Source organism: Galeopterus variegatus, unplaced genomic scaffold (assembly GCF_000696425.1).
Source record: "Galeopterus variegatus unplaced genomic scaffold, G_variegatus-3.0.2 Scaffold9075, whole genome shotgun sequence".
In the NCBI taxonomy this organism is placed as follows: Eukaryota; Metazoa; Chordata; class Mammalia; order Dermoptera; family Cynocephalidae; genus Galeopterus; species Galeopterus variegatus.
Genome location: NW_007735186.1, coordinates 10,708 through 21,896, shown reverse-complemented (window position 1 = coordinate 21,896; position 11,189 = coordinate 10,708).

Genomic DNA, 11,189 nt, shown 5'->3' with positions numbered 1-11,189 from the left:
TACTGACAGAGCAAAATCCCAACTACTCCCCGGCTCTGCCGCCGACGTCAGCGGCCCTCAGCCACTGGGCGGCCGGATTGTTCAGGCGGAATAATAAAACCTGCCAATCCGGGGAAGGACAAAGGGATGACTGAAACGAGACTCGGGGGGCGGGGGAGAGAAGGCGGCGGCGGAGCGGGCCGAGGTCGGAGCAGGGAAGGGCACGAATCAGGTGTTAAGAAGTGACTCGGGTGCCCGGCGCCGGGGACCTCGCCTGCTCTGCCCTCCGCGGCCCGGGATCTGGAGCCGAGGCGCGGGGGGCCGCACCTGCCTTCTTAGCGCGCGGGGACGCTTAGGAGCCGCGCCCGCTCGCCCCTCGGGGATCGCCCTCCCCGCACCGAGAGGAGACCCTTAGGAAACTTCACCTCTTCCTCAGAAACGGGTCTCTTCCTGTTTGGGAAGAAAACAATTCCTGAATCTTAGGGCGGTGGACTTAACACACACTCATGCAGAGAAGGTGTTGGTTTTTTGTGTGTTTTTAAAAAATTCACCGTGTTGGAGATTGATGAATGTTTGTGGAAGTTTAGTTAAGGTTAAAAACAGAAAGGGAAGTAATAGTTTCTACCTGGTAGTGCTTACTTACCCCCCTCCGTCCCCCATGAACCCGAGTATAAACTAAGTGCCTAGCAGCCATTTCATAGATACTTGTCAATTGCTGGTGATACACGGGTCACAATCCTTATTTTAAAAGTTGAAGAAAACTTCAGGGAGAAAGCCCTGCTCCACCATCCTCTTTGCTGCGGAGGATGAGAGGCCAAATTTCTCATATTCCCCCAAAGCAGTGGAAGTAATTGTAAGATTTGCAATCTCACCGCCTCTGGAGAGTAAGAAATGTCACTTCTAGTATAAATCAAGTTTTGAGGAATGCTTTTAGGGTGCTAGCCTGAGAGTCTCTTTCCAGGGCCAAAGCTCAGCCTAAATGCTTGAATACCTAGTCATTCAACTCTACCTACTCTGCCAAATAGTTTTAATAAATCTCCGATCTGAGGCTAATATTAGGTCTGATTATTATTAGTAAGTTCCAGAGAGATTTTTCTGGTGGAAATTATCATGAAAGTGCAAAGCCCTTCTGCTAAGTATCATTAACTAAAACCAGCCTTGTGGGACGTTTTCATATTGTATTATACACGGTACCGCTAGATTGAGAAAAGGAACCTGAAGGAGAATCTGGCAAGACAATGCCCATGTTAAACATCTACGGTTTTAGTGTCTATTTGGGGGATTTCTGTCTTTCAAACCATCAGAATGATGATGCTGCAAATGAAAGAATAATTATTGCCTATAAAATCAGGCAGAGGACATTTTAAATACCAATTAGAATACTCATTTCTTTATTCTAGCACCTTAAATTCCTAGCATCTTAAAATTAAATGAATTAATTTTATTGATTTGTATTTAAAATAGCATTGTTATAATCAATTCTCCTTCTGCACATATGAAAAACATTTTTTAAATAAATCATTAAAACTGTGATAGTAATTAAAATGTCCTCTACAGAAAATAGCTGTGCAGGATTGGTGTGATTAAAGAAGGCCAACTTACAAAAGATGTGATGCTCCTTGAAGGTTAGTCAAGAAAACTCAATTAAACCAAATGAGGAAAGGGACCCCATAAACAAATAATATGTTTTAATCCCCTGGTTCATTTTCAATTTGTTAATAATTTATAATAATCAAAACAAGATGACACAAGATCTTAGTGGGCTGCAATTAAGTTATGATTTGTCTTGGGCAAGTAAATTTCCTTCTCTGGGGCCTTAATTTTCTCACCTATAAATGAGGGAATCAACCCAAATGGTTTTTATCTTTCCTTTTTAAAAATGATTTTCTTAAATAGAGCATGTAACACATAGATCTATAATGAATTGTGGTACTTTGTATTTTCCTGAAGTATATACACAAAAACAAAATTTTAATTCTAGAATGAAATGCTAGAAATTTAACCTGACACACGTTCAGATATCACTGAATGATTGTCCAAAGGATCCAGGTAGTTTTGTGGAAGGAAGAAGGGAAGGATGGATAAAACTTGGAATATAGATCTCTAGGGCACAAAGGGCCTACATTTTAGGAGATGTCTTTAGTGTTTTGGCTCTAATTGTACGTGGAGTGAAACCTTTACACATGTCCTGGTAGACTGGAGTCGGTGGGAGTTTATTACCAGACAGCTTCATTTGCCGATGTTGTGGTTACAGAAATACAAAAGCAATAATGGCTAAGTCTCTCTTCTGAGGGGTAGGAAGTAAATACAGTCACTGTAATCAAAATTCAGGTGTACTTTAACCACAGCGCCACCTCTGGGCAGACTTTATTTCTGCACTCCTTGCATTTAGCCGTCCTTTCTCATCTGGGTAGCAAGATTTATGGTCTGAAAGTGCCTGCTTGAGTGAGGTAGCATTGTCAATCTTTTATTTTCACTGATGTTAAACACAAAAACTGCTTAAACATGCACAAGTTCATTATGGGTAAAAGAGTTCTGTATTCCGGTATTCTATAAACAAATATAAAAGCAGCGCTCAAAGTAATAATCCTGGTATATAATAAAATTGCCGAACTTGAAGTAGTGTTACATTGTGCCTAGCAGTTCAAGAAACCTCTGCTGATGTTATACATTCATCATGCAGCCTACTCATCTACAATAAGAAGTGAGAGTACAGTGCTGTGGAAAGGAAAGATAAACTCAAATCGTTTCTTGAATCCTAATTAAAAATAGGAACCACATTGATCCTAGACCAAGCCCTCATTCCTCCCACTCACGCTAAAATGACTTGTCCATACCTTCTCTTCTTCTCATTTAAGTCCTCCAATCTTAATCATTGTTCTTTTCTCCGAGTGACAGTTCTCTAAGAATCTCCCATAGACGGCCAGAGGTTCTACACAGACCCTTTGGCAATCTCCGCGAGACAACGTGCTCCAGTGCTTTCTCTGGAAAAAAATAGTTTATCCTTTTAGAGTCAATGCAAAACTGGTTGTTTTTTTTTTTTTTTTGTCTTTTTCCATGTCCGGCAACGGATCGCAACCCTCAGTGTTGCCCCCGTACCGGACCGGGGACCGGCAACGGGACCGCAACCCTCGGTGTCGCTCCCGCGCCTCGCTCAGCCAGTGAGCGGGAACCGGTCTGTATGTGGGATCCGAACCCTCGGGTGGGAGCGCCGCCGCGCTTCCCAAGCGGTGCACTATCCAGTGCGCCACCGGGCCGGCCCCGCAAAACTGTTTTTGAAGGAAATCTTTTTAAGAAAGAATTTTTTTAAAATCTGCCCACCTTTATTGCTGCCATCACAGAGATCCCTTGAAATCAAAAGCTTCCTCCAAGGTGAATTTGAAAGCTTTAGAAAAGGACAACAATTCCATAGTGTAAAAGATATGGAAAGAAGAGGGAATGGTAGCTAGCAACAGGTGTAATTAGAAAACCCAAGGAAGAGGAGCAGCAGTTGGGTCCTGTGCCAGTTTTTTGTGGTGTTGGTGGTGTCAGCTGGGGTAGGGGTACTGCACAGTAAGGAGAGTCAGGGAGACCACTGCAGCATTTAAGAAGCGGGGTTTATATCAAACTCAACATCATTAAAAGACTAAAATGAATCATATCTTGGCTTTAAAATACCGACAATAATACTCTGAATTTATTGACTGCCTTTTTTTAGTATTTCTCAATATCCCTTATAAATCTCTTACTAAATATTTTATGTGATAAAAGGGTCAGTAATTGCCTTAGAACATTCTCATTTTTTGAAAAGCAATCTAAATGACTACATCTGGTAAATACCCCACCAAATTGTGTTAATCGGTATTTAGGAAATTCTGTCCTATCTCCTCTTTTATGTAAAGGGTAATGTAAAAGCATAAGTGAAGAAGTTGATTTTATCACAATAAAATAGAGTATCACTAAGGAAAACAAAACAGCATTGATATTGTGGTGATTGGAAACATGACTTCAGGTTTTTTAAAAAGTAGATTTTGCTTTTAATTGTTCTATTTGGTTAGGACATTTGAAACTTCTGGACATGATGGAAAAGGTGAAAAAAAACAGGTGGAAACAAGAGAACATATCTGTGACCCAGCATTTTGCCTGACGTACTAAGGCCACTTCAATATAATGGCAAGAATGACTGATTTTGTTCATATAGGTTTAATAGGGTAGGAACGAGACCTTAAAAGTCCCCCAAATCTGCCTCAGAACTATCAGCAGTAAGGCCACTTCAATATAATGGCAAGAATGACTGATTTTGTTCATATGGGTTTAATAGGGTAGGAACGAGACCTTAAAAGTCCCCCAAATCTGCCTCAGAACTATCAGCAAATCTTGGTATATGAATATATTTCGTAGTGATAATATCATAGAAAAAAAAATTACTTGGCTTACTCACGCTGCCTAGTTCTAGGACTGAATTCTGTCAACAATATTCAAGCACAAGTGACATTTTGCAAATAAATTATCAGCTATGTGCATAAGTATATGTTCATTAGGGTCTTCAAAATGGTCTATTGGATCGACAGGCAATACTTATTAAAGTCTAGTTAAATCTTTGTATGGATAAATTTAATTTTGTAACAGTTACAAAAGAGGGTATAGAGATGACTGGGCCATTTGTATATACGTGAGATAGAGAAACGAAGGCATTAAGACATAATTTGTTCCCCCCTATGTTCCCACTAACTGCTCTTGGTAAAAAAAAAAGGCTAGTAATTCAGGAATTTTAAATTCCCCAAATCACAACTTCTTTAGTTACTGTCACTTTTAATTATAGTATTGATATAATTAAGCTTTTTCTCTGTGTAGATTTGTAATAAAATGTAGTATTTTAAAGTATAACACTGGTGTCTACTTGCTCACCAAAAATGGTGATAAAATATGCTAACATTTATGAGTCCTATTGTAATGAATGACTCTCTTGGAATTAGGGAAATACAATGCATAGCTGTCCATAGACTTGAAAAACACACATTTCTACTCTATACAGCGCCATAAATTTTTTAGAATAAAAAGAAAAACGAGATATGGATTTTTTTAAATAATAATATTGGATAACTCAATTGACTAAAATGTGTTCCCTCCATGCAGAGGTACACATTATAACGTCATCATTTATATTTCTCAACATAAATCAAATTTCATAATAAAATTGTTTTTGATGAATCACCACTTCTTTTCTAGCTTCAAAACATTCTGACAGAGAAAGCAAATTTGTCGATTTCTCTGTGTGATAAGAAATCACTGAAAATATATTTAAGACCTTTAGTTTAAGATGATGATTTTTTTGGAAGTTTCCTTTAAAAGGAAAATATTCAAGCAAAGCCATTTTCAAATTTGGGAAAACAACTAAAGAATAAAATAGACTTTTCTTTTCAGCATTTTTTTCAGAGCCATCTGCTGTGCTCTCTGACAATAAGACCAGAAGTCATTACAGAACAGTACTCTGGAAACAATTTGCTTCAAAAAAAGAAAGAAAACTTAAACAACACTACCTTCATACATGTTTGTTCTAATTAGAGGGTTAATATATCCAAGCATTGTACCCAGATGCTTCTCTCTGCCTTGTTTTTATTACTTTTCTCCACTGAGATAACATTTAACACTGCATTGAAATTCCTACTTACTGCCTGTGTCCAGTAGTAAATCCTAGCACATTATTAGAATATCTGCCTGTTATCAGCTCAGTCAGGGAATGAATTATTGACTATAACTCATTGCTGGGAAGACTACATATGACACTCCAGTCAAGTTTTGATAATTTCTAAAAGTCATGGTAATTTATGGAGGGGGTTTTGATTGATCTCCCACCACCTATTTTGCACCTATCAGTAAATAGGACACATATTGATGGCCTACTTGAACCAGATTAACAAGATGGGGAAATTCACAACTTAAACATTTCTTTTTTTTCCCAGTACAATTTCTATTAAAACAGTAACTCAGTTTCTATTAATTTTCTTTTGTGTGGTTTACTCATGGGAGTAGGGAATCATAGATCTTAACTATTGAAAGCATAATATCACTTTTCTAACAATTATTTATATATATTCCTCATTTGTAGTTATATCAGCCTCTGCCTTTTGGAAAGAAAACCCTGAGACCATTAAAACAGATGTAGTGGAGCAAAACAAATACTGAAAGATTTTTAAACGTCTCTTCTAGTGTCAGGATACAGCTGATAAAATAAAAGAGAATTTTTGAATTAATGGATAGTAGGCAAATTCGTTATTATTTGAAAAAAGTTTGTAATATTTGATATAAAATTTACAGATACCGTTTAATGTGATATAACCATCACTTTAAAGTTCATTTGTCAGAGCATTAAATAATAATCACCAACAATCACAGCTCTCCTTTAGTTTTAGGTTTATTTTCCTACTGTCTCATTTTTGCTGCATTTTCCAAATTCAATTATTTCTCTGGGTAAACGCTACCAGACAAATGTTTCCTTTATTTCTTTACTGAGTTTTCATCATTGTGATTTCATTATTGTTTTATTTACTACAACATTGCTTCCTAGAAAAATAACCAGTACTTTCAACTCTTAATATATATTATGTAATACAGCAAAAAATATAATAATTTAAAGTTTAATGGTTATTTCCCAGATGACATTTAAAACGTATCTAGATTTCAAGAAATTTCAACTCATAGCCAAATAGTATTTAGTAATCTGCTACAAAAATAATGGTGTCTCTTTTGCCAGAGCAGTCAAGATTGGGGGCGGGTAACTTGACTGAACACTTGGCTTAAAGAAAATAATTCTTTCTTCATTTTATCTTAATTTAGTAGCTTCTAGCAGTCATCTAAACAATCTTAAAATTAAAAGATAATGTTAATGGCAGAGTCTGTTGTCATAGGATAATGGTTTCCTGCTGCTAGATTAATGCAATGGCAATAATACTGGAGCATTTATTGAAAATAAAGGGAAAGACAAAGACAGGAGATTTATTTTTAAAGCAGGTGTCATGAATCCTATGACACTGTTGTGTTACAATTACTTTGTTTCCATTTTACCAAATGGCTGGTAGAGAATAATCACTTTTCCTGATGGGTGTGGGTAATGACACCAACTTGTGTCCCCAGGACTGGAGAGTGCATTCCTTTTGACTAGAGGAGATTCTTCCAATCAGAAGGCAGCTTCTAAAGGCTGGCCACTTAGAGAAACAAACACACACACAAAAAATGCTCAAATCAATGTGTCCTTGACCAAAAAAAAAAAAAAAAAATCTGTTTAACAACTGTTATCAATTGTTCTAGAAACATTAATAAGTCTTCACATCGTCACCCAAATACATTGCTCTCCAGCAAGCCTCAGGAATGGCCTACAGAACAAAAACTCTCTCCATGGATGTTAGCCACTGTAGCCAACTGTCCTGGACTTGTCTTCTTTGAATACATTTAATAATTTGCAGGCAAGTAATAGACTTCTCCAAGTGGCATTCTCACAGGAATGCTGAGATGTAGCAGTCAGAATCCTAAGACGGCCCCCAAGATTTCCACTCCCTGGAATGCACATCCTGTATAATCTCCTCTCCTGGAGTGTTGGTGGGCCTTCCTTCACCAGGTGAGCCCTTGTAAAAGAAGTTCTAGAGGTCAGAGATGGAGGAAATCAGAGAGAGTCAAAGTTCTCCTGTTGGCTTAGAAGGAACAAACTGCCTTACGTGAGAAGCCCTATGGAGAGGCCATATGGCAAAGACCAGAGAGTAGCCTCTGGGGGCTGAGAGTGATCCCCAGTTAACAACTAGCGAGGAAATGGGGACCTCAGTCCTACTGCTGTAAGCATGTGCAATGCTGAGATGTAGCAGTCAGAATCCTAAGACGGCCCCCAAGATTTCCACTCCCTGGAATGCACATCCTGTATAATCTCCTCTCCTGGAGCGTTGGTGGGCCTGCCTTCACCAGGTGAGCCCTTGTAAAAGAAGGTCTAGAGGTCAGAGATGGAGGAAATCAGAGAGAGTCAAAGTTCTCCTGTTGGCTTAGAAGGAACAAACTGCCTTACGTGAGAAGCCCTACGGAGAGGCCATATGGCAAAGACCAGAGAGTAGCCTCTGGGGGCTGAGAGCGATCCCCAGTTAACAACTAGCGAGGAAATGGGGACCTCAGTCCTACTGCTGTAAGCATGTGCATCCTGCCAACAACCAGTGATCTTGGAAGAAGACCTTGAGCCTCAGGTGGGCAGTCCCATTTTACGCCTTGATTTCAGCCTGGTGAGACCCTAAGCAGAGAACCCAGCTACACCGTACCCAAACACTAACCTACAGACACTCAGATAATAAATGGGTCTTGTTTTAAGCCACTAAATTTACAGTAATTTGTTATGCAACAATAGAAAACTAATACAAATGCTGTGAGAAAAAGCCAAATAAGAAAATTTGTTGCTGCCTCTTTCCTTCTACAATGAATTATTCTATTAGCTCCTTATTGTCCAATCCCTTTCACTAGCAGAGCCTGGGGCAAAAAGCTGGAGTGTCCTCACCACTATCAGGGTATGTATTAGTTAGGATTAGGGGATAGAAGCAAAACATACCAGTAACTAACTCACACACAAGGCAATATATTCAAAGATATCAAGGCTTCTTAGAATTAACAGGAGGCCTGAGGACCAGTCTGGGAAAAAGCAAGAACTAGAGGAGCTCCAAAGAGTTATGAAGTAGTAATTTCAACAGTGGTCTCCGAGCAGGAGTAGGGTAGTTAGTATGGTGTTGCCTGGACAAATGACCTCCAACTATTCCCATTTTTCCTTGGGCCACCTACTCAGGTTGCAAAAATTCCTAAAGAGAGCTTCCTATTGGGTATTCTCAGCTCATTTACCTACCCCCTTCAGGAGAGGAAGGAGCAGGTCTCTTAGGCTCCATAGTGAGGGCAAGCCCTGGAAGTTCCCTCCCACCAAGAATCTATAGAGTAGAAGAAAGGCAATGCCCAAGACAGAAATAGATACTACACAGTTAGAAAAAAAAAAAAGTGACAAGTGTCAGCCAAATTGTATGTGGCCAAAGGGTGAATGCTACAATTATAATATGAAGGAGACTAGAGAGCCCATCAGACAATCACACCCAAAACATGTCATCACGAAAAGAGTTAGGAGTGTCAGGCCACAGGAGACCTCATAATGAGTCTGAGGATCAGACCTCTGCAGCACACGAGTCATCTGAGCAAATTCTATAGCCAAGAATCCAACTGGCTTTCTACGTGCCCCATACTTGGGCAGACTAAACCTATGTAGAGAAGCCAGAATGAGACAAGCATCTACCTCTTTTGTGCCTAGTGTTCACTCATTTCTTATCTGCCACCCTGTCACAGCATCATGTCTCCCACCTCTTAGGATTCTAAGTGTGCGTGACTATTTGGGGGTTGGGGAACAGAGGTGGGGCAGATGTTGCTTACACATGTCAGAGTTGTTAGGAATAAGTGTTCAGGGGGGCAGTGAGTAAACCAGCCTGGTAGCCACAGGGCATTAAAAGATCTGCATCAGTTGACTTATACAAAAAGGCTCGTGGTTTTCTTTGTTATTTTTGCTGTCCTTTGTTCATTCATCCATTCAAAAAAACATTTATTGAGCACCTGCTATGTGCCAATCAGTGTTCAAGGTGCTAGTGATACAACAAAGGAAGCAAAGCCCCTGCCTTCGTGGGACATGAATTACTGTGTGTTGGATTGTGGTACATGCTATGAAGAAAAATAAGCAGGGTAAGAAGGATAAAGGGCAGCGGGGCCAGGGTGGGATAGGTCTTAGTGGAGCATAATTTTACGTAAGTGAGTCAGAGGAGGTCTCAATGATGAGATAGCATTTGTGCAGATGCCTAAAGGAAGGAAAGGAGCCGTGATTCTGAAGGAAAGAGAGTTCCAGGTAAAAGCATCAGCAGTGCAAATGCCCTGAGGAAGACATGGGCTGGGTATGCTTTAGAAGCAGGAAGCAGGTCAGGTGGGCTGGAGTGTAGTAAGAGATGAGATCAGAGTTTAAAATGGGGCAGATCAGGGACTTGCGCTTTTACCTGGATGCAATTGGAGGGTTCTGAGCAGAAAAGAGATATGATCTGATTTTCATTTTAAAAGCTTCATTTGAGAACAAGCTACAGAGCAGTAAGGTAGAAGCAGAAAAACCATCAGACAGGAAGTTCTTGCAGTAGTCAAGCAGGCAATAATGGTGGCTGGAACCGCTGGTGTAGCAGAAGGGGAGGTGAGAAGTGATCAGGCACTGGATATATTTTTTTGCATATCTGAGACAAATAGAACCATAGTTTCTACTTCAAAATTTACATTGAGTTCAAGTGCCTTTGACAATTCCTTTGTGTTTTCATGTTTCATGACAACTGTAAATTCTCTTCTACTTCTGAGAAGTTGAGCAGGACAACCCCTCCCCACATCTTCCACCAGTTTCTACTTCAAAATTTACATTGAGTTCAAGTGCCTTTGATAATTCCTTTGTGTTTTCATGTTTCATGACAGCTGTAAATTCTCTTCTACTTCTGAGAAGTTGAGCAGGACAACCCCTCCCCACATCTTCCACCCCCACGAGATTTCCCTTTTCACATGCTGAGTTCATGTCAGAAATAGCCATAATATTGTTTTTCACTTAGATCTTTCCATTTTAACTCAGAAAGGAAAAATAACAAATACTGAACCTCTCAACATGTACCATATGCTGGGCTAGGTTCTTTCCATGTAGTAACTCATTTAATCTTATTAACAACATGATGCAATAGGCATAATTGCCTCCATTTTAAAACTGAGAAAACCCAAACCATAAAAGTTAAGTGATTGCCCAAGATCAGTGTCAAAGCTGAGATTCAAACTTGGAATTCTGAAAAGCTTTACAGATAAAGAAACCTTCCATAGTCCACTCCTATCTACAAATGAATTAGTATATGGGCTTTATTAAATAGGTTTGTGCAACTATAGCTTCTAAACCCATAATTCTCAATCAGGGATGATTTTTGCCCCCCAGTGGACATTTGGCAATGTCTGGAGACACTTTTAGTTGTCACATGGTGGGGGCGGGGGGTGGGCAAGAGGTTGCTACTGGCATTACTGGGTAGAGGCCGGGATTGCTGCTAAACCTCCTACAAGGCATGGGAAAGCACTCTACAGCAAAGACAACAAAGACTTATCCTGCCCAAAATATCAATAGTGCCAAGGCTGAGAAACCCTGTTCTAAGCCAGCGTTAGATCATTGGACTGTC